Raw genomic sequence first — 12,169 nt, 5'->3', positions numbered from 1 at the left:
TCAAATCTTAGAAATGGTTGCATGTTGCGTTTATATGTTTTTTATATAATTGTTTCTTATCCAATTTGCTTTGCAGTAACAAGGGGGAATCACTCATTTGTTAGATGCAACGGGGATCTAAATGTCTAAATGGTTTCTGTAGCCTGAGTCTCTTTGTCTTCCCTGCATTTCACTGACTCATAGCCGCATCTGTGTTTTAGATGGAAATATGGCTAAAGAATTTCATTAGTTGCACCCTCGTATTTCTCTCTCCCTCCCTCCCTTCGGTCCTCTCCTCTCCATCCCTCCTCACCATCTCTCCCCACACTGCAGCTCCTATTTCTACCTTGCTCTGTTCCAGCCCCCCTCCCTCTCCATCTCCCGCTCCATCTCTTTCGCTCTCCCTCTATCTTCCTCTCTCACCCTCTATCTTCCAGCCTCTCTGAAAGCGATTGTAGGTACACCCTGTGTATGTGAGTGTGTGTGTTCGTGTGGGTTGTTGTGTGAATTGCATGTGCCTGTGTATACAACGCTGGCACCTTTATAAAGTGCTCCAGATTTGGATATCTGAAACCTCCCAGCTTCCTCTGCTTCTCTCAGCCATCTCCTTCTGCATATTTCCCACGTTTTTAAGAATCAGATTTTTTCCCGTCGGCATTTCCTTCAATGGCATCCTCAATCCTTTCCCCGGCATCTTGGATTTAATAAGTGGCCCTGTGGAATGAACCAGCCATTTTTGGAATTATCTTCACAGTTCTGGTAAGAGCTTACTTTTCATAACATATTGACAGATGCAAGCAGAGCATATCATGGGATACAGGGCTGATAAATGTACCGAAACAATATCTCAATTTAGGACAGGGAGAGAGAGGAAGATGGAGAAGGAGAAAAAGAGGTAGGGCTAAAGAGGGGGAGAGGACTAGGGAAAATCTGTGTTGCTACAGTGGTGTGATTCATTCTGTTAGGGCTGGGTAAAAAAATGCTACCCCGAGAGTTGCTATCTGATATCGATCTTGTGTTATTTTCAGCCCCAGTCCCTCCGAGAGAACTTTACATGCTCTGCCTGTCAAGGGCAGCATTAGTTGTGCGATAAGTAGCAGGTAGCTGTTTTGCAATGTTGTTAAATTAATTCTCATTTAGGTAGCATCAGTGGTTGCTGTAAAAATATGCATTATGTTTATAGTGTGTTTATGCGTACGTGTGCATATGTGTTTGCACAAGCACACTTGGACGTGTGCATGTGTTTGCGTGTTTGGTTTCTCTCTCAAGGTGTGGTAGTGATATTTATTGCCTAGACATTTGGCTTGTAACAAAGTTATCCTTCTTCCTATGGACCCCTGCTGAGGTGGCAGATATACCAGCTGTCGTCTATCTTTGATTTGTCTGCTCTCCAGACAGGTGCTTTGACCTCACAAAAGATTAGCATGGCCAGCATCTTGGGCTACCATAGGCTATAGGCTATTGTCTGTCCGTGTTAGCATACCACAGCAGATACTGTAGTAATTATGCATTTTTTAATGGTATTATGTTGTTTATTGAAAATCTGATTCAAAATATAGACCTATTAAGCCACTGATTCTGCAGATGACTCACAATGAAATGTAGTTTTTAGGTTAATGGTATTGGGAAATTGAATATTTCTTGCCAGGGAATACATTCTGTTCAGCTAGAGAGAATGAGATCGAAGGTATAGAACAGCACATTTTACTGATGCTATTGTTGCAAAAAGAGTGAAAACATGCTGATTGAATGGCTTTTAGGCAGACCTACATCTTTGGTGGCATAGATTTTGTTGGGGGTCACCTTACAGTACACATACATCCCTGCCGTCAAAAAAAAGACAAGTTAGAGATTGATAGAGGAGGCCTTGCATATAGTGAAAACCTGACTGGTTTTCCTGTAAAGAACATCAATATTTATCACATTTCCCATTTCAGGGGAGAAACCACAATAACACACTGTAGGCTGGAAAAACAATAAAAGATCAATCATATTACCTTGCCCTGGGCAGAGTTAGTTTCCATCCCTATTTTATTTCAGATATTTTATCTGCACTCAGGCGAGGTTGGTTGGGTTGCATATTGAAAGTACAAATGGCCACATGCCCTGTATTTTCTCTTCAGACATACGACTGAATCCCTTAGCTATTCTTCGTAAAAAGCAGAATGTCATTCACATCCTTAAATATCTTGTTACTTTCAACTCTTTCGTTGGAGGAAGTGAAGATGTTCAGGCCAATGCATGGTATAGCACCAATATGGTCTCATTAGAATGTGTAAAAATAATGACATTTAACCAGCTTAGTTACTGTATGTTACCGAGTAAGTACAATGGTAGTTACAGTATATGTGACCTATGCTGACATAGGTAACATCCCTGCCTTATAAATCCAACTAATTATATAGTAGTGATTGATATTCCCAAGCAGTACTTTGAGCTTTCACACCCACATCTATGGGCATAGAAATGTCACCTGTGCGATTACAGTTGCACATTTTAAAATACTTTTTGTCTCCACACCTTGCTATTGGATATTGAACATTGCAGAACCACTTTTATTTAGTAAATTTAAGTTTACAATTTTTATTTTAAAAAATAAAGACAAATGGTATGTACAAAATTGTGACTCGTTTCAGGAAACTAGGCTCATGTCACTACTTCACAGGAAAGGCATTCGAACGTGAACTTTAAAAATAAAATCTAAATGTGTTTTCTTTAGGCAGAAATACTTTCTGGAACGTGAACTTTCATGTGCCTTAATAACAAACTTATAAGCTATCTACGAATACAATTGTAAAATTACAAGGCTAGCTGGTTTAGCCATGTAGCACGCTTCTGTCTATAACATGAGCTGTTCAATATGTGTAGGTAATCATTTCTAATGTACCTTTTTTGAAAGATATCACATAGTATATCTGCAAAAGTGTTCTCCACTTTCTGGAGGACCGAGTTTTGAAATCAGTGGAATGCCTGGTGGAATTAGAGTCTGATAGCTAAGGAGATGGCAACAATGCAGGCTTTTGATTGCAAATATGCAGAGGGAGTCAAAAAGAGTACACAGAGAAGGCTGTTGTATAAAACACCCGCCTCCGGATTACATCTTCAAACTAAGGGCAACCATGGCATCCATGACAGAGGGAGATGCGTCCAACCATGTATACGGGTAAGAGAGTCTAACTAGCTATATTTTCAGATATTATGCAATTCAAATTGTGTCAGAAAATCATTTTCATTGCAAGTTAAAGCGTACTTTTAGCTAGCGAGCTAATGTTAGCTGGCTGGTTGGCTAGCTAACGTTATGAATAATATTACTACACAGATCATATACATATCTCAGAGCCATTTGCATTGCAAGTTATGGCCTAACGTTAGCTAGCTACTTAACACTGAACCTGGATGGTTAGCTATCTGCAGATTCATGCAGGGTAGTAACGTGTGAGTTGAGATTATGGTTTATTGTTTAGCTAGCTAGCTTGCAACATGTCTAAACAAAAGACTGCAAGTAGCCATTTCACTACACCTTCTGTATCCTGTGCATGTGATAGATCAACTTTGATTTTATTTGATATAGTATGTGTTTACCAGAGATGTTAATGTGAATACTACCTGCACCAAAGTCAAATTAGGATATAATGTTAGGACAACGATTCTCCGGTAGAATGCCCTGCATTTATTTAGACAATCACAACTGTAAGCTATTTTCTGTAATTGGCTCGCCATTAACTTGTAAAAAATGATATTGTTGTGAGTTTATTTTCCTGTAATAATGAAGATAAATGAGTTAATGCGAAGACATTGTCAGCCACTTAATATGGTTATTATTTGAATTGAATAGCCAGCAAACTTAACCTGTTAGGGCTAGGGGGCAGCATTTGCACGTCTGGATAAAAAAAATTTACCCGATTTAATCTGGTTACTAATCCTACCCAGTAACTAGAATATGCATATACTTATTATATATGGATAGAAAACACTCTAAAGTTTCTAAAACTGTTTGAATGGTGTCTGTGAGTATAACAGAACTCATTTGGCAGGCAAAACCCTGAGACATTTTCTGACAGGAAGTGGATACCTGATGTGTTGTATTGACTTTAAACCAATCCCATTGAAAAACACAGGGGCTGAGGAATATTTTGGCACTTCCTATTGCTTCCACTAGATGTCACCAGCCTTTACAAAGTGTTTTGAGTCTTCTGGAGGGAGATCTGACCGAACAAGAGCCATGGAACGATGATGTCCCATTAGACACCTGGCGCGCGATTTCATGTTGGGTACCCTCGTTCCAATACGTTATAAAAGAGTATGCATTCGTCCACCTTGAATATTATTCATGTTCTGGTTAACCTCTCTAGGCTAGGCGGGACGAATTCGTCCCACCTACGTAACAGCCACGGCTGTCCTGTGGCGCGATTTTCAAAACCTTAAAAATCCTATTACTTCAATTTCTCAAACATATGACTATTTTACAGCCATTTAAAGATAAGACTCTCGTTAATCTAACCACACTGTCCGATTTCAAAAAGGCTTTACAACGAAAGCAAAACATTAGATTATGTCAGCAGAGTACCAAGCCAGAAATAATCAGACACCCATTTTTCAAGCCAGCATATAATGTCACCAAAACCCAGAAGACAGCTAAATGCAGCACTCACCTTTGATGATCTTCATCAGATGACAACCCTAGGACATTATGTTATACAATACATGCATGTTTTGTTCAATCAAGTTCATATTTATATCAAAAACCAGCTTTTTACATTAGCATGTGACGTTCAGAACTAGCATACCCCCGCAAACTTCCGGGAATTCGCTAACATTTTACTAAATTACTCACGATAAACGTTCACAAAAAGCATAACAATTATTTTAAGAATTATAGATACAGACCTCCTCTATGCACTCGATATGTCCGATTTTAAAATAGCTTTTGGTGAAAGCACATTTTGCAATATTCTAAGTACATAGCCCAGGCATCACGGGCTCGCTATTTAGACACCCGGCAAGTTTAGCACTCACCATAATCATATTTACTATTATAAAAATTTCATTACCTTTTGTTGTCTTCGTCAGAATACACACCCAGGACAGCTACTTCAATAACAAATGTTGGTTTGGTCCAAAATAATCCATCGTTATATCCGAATAGCGGCGTTTTGTTCGTGCGTTCCAGACACTATCCGAAATAGTAAAGAAGTGTCACGCGCTTGGCGCAATTCGTGACAATAAAATTCTAAGTATTCCATTACCGTACTTCGAAGCAGGTCAACCACTGTTTAAAATCAATTTTTACGACATTTTTCTCGTAGAAAAGCGATAATATTCCGACAGGGAATCTCCTTTTCGGCAAACAGAGGAAAAAATCCCAAAGGCGGGGGCGGTCGGGGTCACGCGCATAAGCTAGTTTCTCTTGATGGGCCACTTGAGAAAGGCGATAATGTGTTTCAGCCTGGGGCTGGAATGACGACATTCTGTTTTTTCCCGGGCTCTGAGCGCCTATGGACGACGTGGGAAGTGTCACGTTAGAGCAGAGATCCTTAGTAAATGATAGAGATGGAAAAGAAGTTCAACAAATGGTCAGACAGGCCACTTCCTGTAAAGGAATCTCTCAGGTTTTGACCTGCCATTTGAGTACTGTTATACTCACAGACACCATTCAAACAGTTTTAGAAAATTTAGGGTGTTTTCTATCCATATGTAATAAGTATATGCATATTCTAGTTACTGAGTAGGAGTGGTAACCAGATTAAATCGGTATGTTTTTTATCCAGCCGTGTCAATGCTGCCCCCTAGCCCTAACAGGTTAAAAAAGGCCCTAATGATTTATGCTATACAACGTTTGACATGTTTGAACGAACGTAAATATATTTTTTCCCCTCGTTCATGACGAGAAGTCCGGCTGGCTTAGATCATGTGCTAACAAGACGGAGATTTTTGGACATAAATGATGAGCTTTTTTGAACAAAACTACATTCGTTATGGACCTGTGATACCTGGAAGTGACATCTGATGAAGAGAATCAAAGGTAATGGATTATTTACATAGTATTTTCGATTTTAGATCTCCCCAACATGACGTCTAGTCTGTATCGCAACGCGTATTTTTCTGGGCGCAGTGCTCAGATTATTGCAAAGTGTGATTTCCCAGTAAGGTTATTTTTAAATCTGGCAAGTTGATTGCGTTCAAGAGATGTAAATCTATAATTCTTTAAATGACAATATAATATTTTACCAATGTTTTCTAATTTTAATTATTTAATTTGTGATGCTGACTTGACTGCCGGTTATTGGAGGGAAACGATTTCCTCAACATCAATGCCATAGTAAAACGCTGTTTTTGGATATAAATATGAACTTGATAGAACTAAAAATGCATGCATTGTCTAACATAATGTCCTAGGAGTGTCATCTGATGGAGATTGTAAAAGGTTAGTGCATCATTTTAGCTGGTTTTATGGTTTTGGTGACCCTGTCTTTGACTTGACAAAACATTACACACAACTCTTGTAAATGTACTGTCCTAACATACTCTAAATTTATGCTTTCGCCGTAAAACCTTTTTGAAATCGTAAAACGTGGTTAGATTAAGGAGATGTTTATCTTTCAAAGGGTGTAAAATAGTTGTATGTTTGAAAAATTTGAATTTTGACATTTATTTGGATTCAAATTTGCCGCTCTTGAAATGCACCTGCTGTTGATGCAGTGCACCACGGGTGGCACGCTAGCGTCCCACCTAGCCCATAGAGGTTAACATTACCTAGCTGGCTAACAAGCTAGAAACTAACCAAAACATTGTTTAGAAAGTTCCTTTTAGTTGTGTGGTTTGCTAGATTGACATATACTATATTCATTTTTAAAAGGGTGTATTTATTGGGGTTAAAATACACTAGTTATGTTATTTTGGATCACGAGACTGCTGATGTCATGCAGCCTGTAGTTTTTGTGTTTATACTTTTTCATAACGACAACGACAAGTTTGATGTTGGACGACAATAGAATGTTCATGATGTCACTGAGACAACTGTCGATAGAAGTAGTATAAACCAGGCTTTAATCTTGAAATATTTGGTTGTTTAGTACATGGCCTCATATGTGAATCCTTAAAGAGATGGGTCGGGCTAAGGCTTAAGAAGGTGTGAACAATGTTGACTGGGTGTAAAGAAGAGCTCTCCAGTAGGTTTACCAAAACATTCAATGGCCATTATCTCAAAAGTGAGGTTACAAATTTATCAACTTTCAAAGTAGAATTACTTTCCCATTGTTCCACAACTGTAGCGTATTGTAAGTCGCTCTGGATAAGAGCGTCTGCTAAATGACTTAAATGTAAATGTAATGTATGGTACACCATTTTGTAGCTCTGAGTCTCTACTTTTATCCAATCTAAAATACACAATTTCAAATATACTGCTCAAAAAATAAAAGGAACACTTAAAAACAATGTAACTCCAAGTCAATCACACTTCTGTGAAATCAAACTGATTGACAATAAATTGATTGACAACACTGATTGACAATACATTTCACATGCTGTTGTGCAAATGGAATAGACAACAGGTGGAAATTATAGGCAATTAGCAAGACACCCCCAATAAAGGAGTGGTTCTGCAGGTGGTGACCACGGACCACTTCTCAGTTCCTATGCTTCCTGGCTGATGTTTTGGTCACTTTTGAATGCTGGCGGTGCTTTCACTCTAGTGGTAGCATGAGACGGAGTCTACAACCCACACAGGTGGATCAGGTAGTGCAGCTCATCCAGGATGGCACATCAATGCGAGCTGTGGCAAGAAGGTTTGCTGTGTCTGTCAGCGTAGTGTCCAGAGCATGGAGGCGCTACCGTGAGACAGGCCAGTACATCAGGAGACGTGGAGGAGACCGTAGGAGGGCAACAACCCAGCAGCAGGACCGCTACCTCCACCTATGTGCAAGGAGGAGCAGGTGGAGCACTGCCAGAGCCCTGCAAAATGACCTCCAGCAGGCCACAAATGTGCATGTGTCTGCTCCAACGGTCAGAAACAGACTCCATGAGGGTGGTATGAGGGCCCGACGTCCACAGGTCGGGGTTGTGCTTACAGCCCAACACCGTGCAGGACGTTTGGCATTTGCCAGAGAACACCAAGATTGGCAAATTCGCCACTGGCGCCCTGTGCTCTTCACAGATGAAAGCAGGTTCACACTGAGCATGTGACAGACGAGACAGAGTTTGGAGATGCCGTGGAGAACGTTCTGCTGCCTGCAACATCCTCCAGCATGACCGGTTTGGCGGTGGGTCAGTCATGGTGTGGGGTGGCATTTCTTTGGGGGGCCGCACAGCCCTTCATGTGCTCGCCAGAGATAGCCTGACTGCCATTAGGTACCGAGATGAGATCCTCAGACCCCTTGTGAGATCATTTGCTGGTGCGGTTGGCCCTGGGTTCCTCCTAATGCAAGACAATGCTAGACCTCATGTGGCTGGAGTGTGTCAGCAGTTCCTGCAAGAGGAAGGCATTGATGCTATGGACTGGCCCGCCCGTTCCCCAGACCTGAATCCAATTGAGCACATCTGGGACATCATGTCTCGCTCCATCCACCAACGCCACGTTGCACCACAGACTGTCCAGGAGTTGGCGGATGCTTTAGTCCAGGTCTGGGAGGAGATCCCTCAGGAGACCATCTGCCACCTCATCAGGAGCATGCCCAGGCGTTGTAGGGAGGTCATACAGGCACGTGGAGGCCACACACACTACTGAGCCTCATTTTGACTTGTTTTAACCTCTATGGGCTAGGTGGGACGCAGGCGTCCCCCGTGGTGCACTCCATCAACAGCAGGTGCATTTCAAGAGCGGCAAATTTGAATACAAATAAATGTCAAAATTCAAATTTTTCAAACATACAACTATTTTACACCCTTTGAAAGATAAACATCTCCTTAATCTAACCACGTTTTACGATTTCAAAAAGGTTTTACGGCGAAAGCATAAATTTAGAGTATGTTAGGACAGTACATTTACAAGAGTTGTGTGTAATGTTTTGTAAATTCAAAGACAGGGTCACCAAAACCATAAAACCAGCTAAAATGATGCACTAACCTTTTACAATCTCCATCAGATGACACTCCTAGGACATTATGTTAGACAATGCATGCATTTTTAGTTCTATCAAGTTCATATTTATATCCAAAAACAGCGTTTTACTATGGCATTGATGTAGAGGAAATCGTTTCCCTCCAATAACCGGCAGTCAAGTCAGCATCACAAATTAAATAATTAAAATTAGAAAACATTGGTAAAATATTATATTGTCATTTAAAGAATTATAGATTTACATCTCTTGAACGCAATCAACTTGCCAGATTTAAAAATAACCTTACTGGGAAATCACACTTTGCAATAATCTGAGCACTGCGCCCAGAAAATACGCGTTGCGATACAGACTAGTCGTCATGTTGGGGAGATCTAAAATCGAAAATACTATGTAAATAATCCATTACCTTTGATTCTCTTCATCAGATGTCACTTCCAGGTATCACAGGTCCATAACGAATGTAGTTTTGTTCAAAAAAGCTCATCATTTATGTCCAAAAATCTCTGTCTTGTTAGCACATGATCTAAGCCCGCCGGACTTCACTTCATGAACGAGGGGAAAAAATATATTTACGTTCGTTCAAACATGTCAAACGTTGTATAGCATAAATCATTAGGGCCTTTTTAACAGAACATGAATAATATTCAAGGTGGACGAATGCATACTCTTTTATAACGTATTGGAACGAGGGTACCCAACATGAACTCGCGCGCCAGGTGTCTAATGGGCCATCATCGTTCCATGGCTCTTGTTCGGTCAGATCTCCCTCCAGAAGACTCAAAACACTTTGTAAAGGCTGGTGACATCTAGTGGAAGCAATAGAAAGTGCCAAAATATTCCTCAGCCCCTGTGTTTTTCAATGGCATAGGTTTAAAGGTAATACAACACATCAGGTATCCACTTCCTGTCAGAAAATGTCTCAGGGTTTTGCCTGCCAAATGTGTTCTGTTATACTCACAGACACCATTCAAACAGTTTTAGAAACTTTAGAGTGTTTTCTATCCATATATAATAAGTATATGCATATTCTAGTTACTGGGTAGGATTAGTAACCAGATTAACCTGTTGGGTCTAGGGGGCAGCATTTGCACGTCTGGATAAAAAAAATGTACCCGATTTAATCTGGTTACTAATCCTACCCAGTAACTAGAATATGCATATACTTATTATATATGGATAGAAAACACTCTAAAGTTTCCAAAACTGTTTGAATGGTGTCTGTGAGTATAACAGAACTCATTTGGCAGGCAAAACCCTGAGACATTTTCTGACAGGAAGTGGATACCTGATGTGTTGTATTGACTTTAAAGCTATCCCATTGAAAGACACAGGGGTTTAGGAATATTTTGGCACTTCCTATTGCTTCCACTAGATGTCACCAGCCTTTACAAAGTGTTTTGAGTCTTCTGGAGGGAGATCTGACCGAACAAGAGCCATGGAACGGTGATGTCCCATTAGACACCTGGCGCGCTACTTCATGTTGGGTACCTCGTTCCAATACGTTATAAAAGGCTATGCATTCGTCCACCTTGAATATTATTCATGTTCTGGTTAAAAAGGCCCTAATGATTTATGCTATACAACGTTTGACATGTTTGAACGAACGGAAATATATTTTTCCCCTCGTTCATGACGAGAAGTCCGGCTGGCTTACATCATGTGCTAACGAGACGGAGATTTTTGGACATAAATGATGAGCTTTTTTGAACAAAACTACATTCGTTATGGACCTGTGATACCTGGAAGTGACATCTGATGAAGAGAATCAAAGGTAATGGATTATTTACATAGTATTTTCGATTTTAGATCTCCCCAACATGACGTCTAGTCTGTATCGCAACGCCGTATTTTTCTGGGCACAGTGCTCAGATTATTGCAAAGTGTGATTTCCCAGTAAGGTTATTTTTAAATCTGGCAAGTTGATTGCGTTCAAAAGATGTAAATCTATAATTCTTTAAATGACAATATAATATTTTAACAATGTTTTCTAATTTTAATTATTTAATTTCTGACGCTGACTTGACTGCCGGTTATTGGAGGGAAACGATTTCCTCAACATCAATGCCATAGTAAAACGCTGTTTTTGTATATAAATATGAACTTGATAGAACTAAAAATGCATGCATTGTCTAACATAATGTCCTAGGAGTGTCATCTGATGGAGATTGTAAAAGGTTAGTGTATCATTTTAGCTGGTTTTATGGTTTTGGTGACCCTGTCTTTGACTTGACAAAACATTACACACAACTCTTGTAAATGTACTGTCCTAACATACTCTAAATTTATGCTTTCGCCGTAAAACCTTTTTGAAATCGTAAAACGTGGTTAGATTAAGGAGATGTTTATCTTTCAAATGGTGTAACATAGTTGTATTTTTGAAAAATTTGAATTTTGACATTTATTTGGATTCAAATTTGCCGCTCTTGAAATGCACCTGCTGTTGATGGAGTGCACCACAGGTGGCACGCTAGCGTCCCACCTAGCCCCAAGAGGTTAAATCGGGTACATTTTTTTTATCCAGCCGTGCAAATACTGCCCCCTAGCCCTAACAGGTTAAGGACATTACATCAAAGTTGGATCAGCCTGTAGTGTGGTTTTCCACTTTAATTTTGAGTGTGCCTCCAAATCCAGACCTCCATGGGTTGATAAACTGGATTTCCATTGATTATTTTTGTGTGATTTTGTTGTCAGCACATTCAACTATGTAAAGAAAAAAGTATTTAATAAGATTATTTCATTCATTCAGATCTAGGATGTGTTATTTTAGTGTTCCCTTTATTTTTTGAGCAGTGTATATATTTTCTTGCTACATAAGACTACGTAAGATTCGATCCAGTCGGTCACAATTATTGGCACCCCAGAATTAATACTTGGATGCACAGCCTTTATCAATGATAAACGCAGACACAGTTTTTCAATTTCAATTTATTTGAGAACAAGTAGGGAATTATTTATTTGGCCGTCTGATTTATTTGTACACAGGTCACTTCTGTTTTCTCCAAAGTAAAGTGATCACAAGGCAATAGAAGGCTTCTGTGGAGCACTCTTTTCCTCCTTGTCCATTCTCTCGTTTCACGTCATACACCGGACTCTCAGGGTGTTTTCTTTGAGGGATTATGTGGACTTTATCCTCT

At 39.8% G+C, this 12,169-nt stretch overlaps 1 protein-coding gene across 1 annotated transcript in view; it reads left to right on the top strand.

The window, feature by feature from the left end:
• Positions 1–410: 410 nt before the first annotated feature.
• lingo1a (leucine rich repeat and Ig domain containing 1a) overlaps positions 411–12,169 on the top strand; it is a 321,591-nt gene continuing 309,832 nt past the window's right edge. Inside the window, exon 1 of the mRNA XM_014124063.2 lies at positions 411–738. The gene's annotated coding sequence lies outside the window, so the exon portion shown is untranslated. The remainder of the gene's footprint in view (positions 739–12,169) is intronic.

The sequence above is a fragment of the Salmo salar genome, chromosome ssa10 (assembly GCF_905237065.1).
Source record: "Salmo salar chromosome ssa10, Ssal_v3.1, whole genome shotgun sequence".
Lineage (NCBI taxonomy): Eukaryota > Metazoa > Chordata > Actinopteri > Salmoniformes > Salmonidae > Salmo > Salmo salar.
This window is presented reverse-complemented; position numbering and strand designations above follow the sequence as displayed.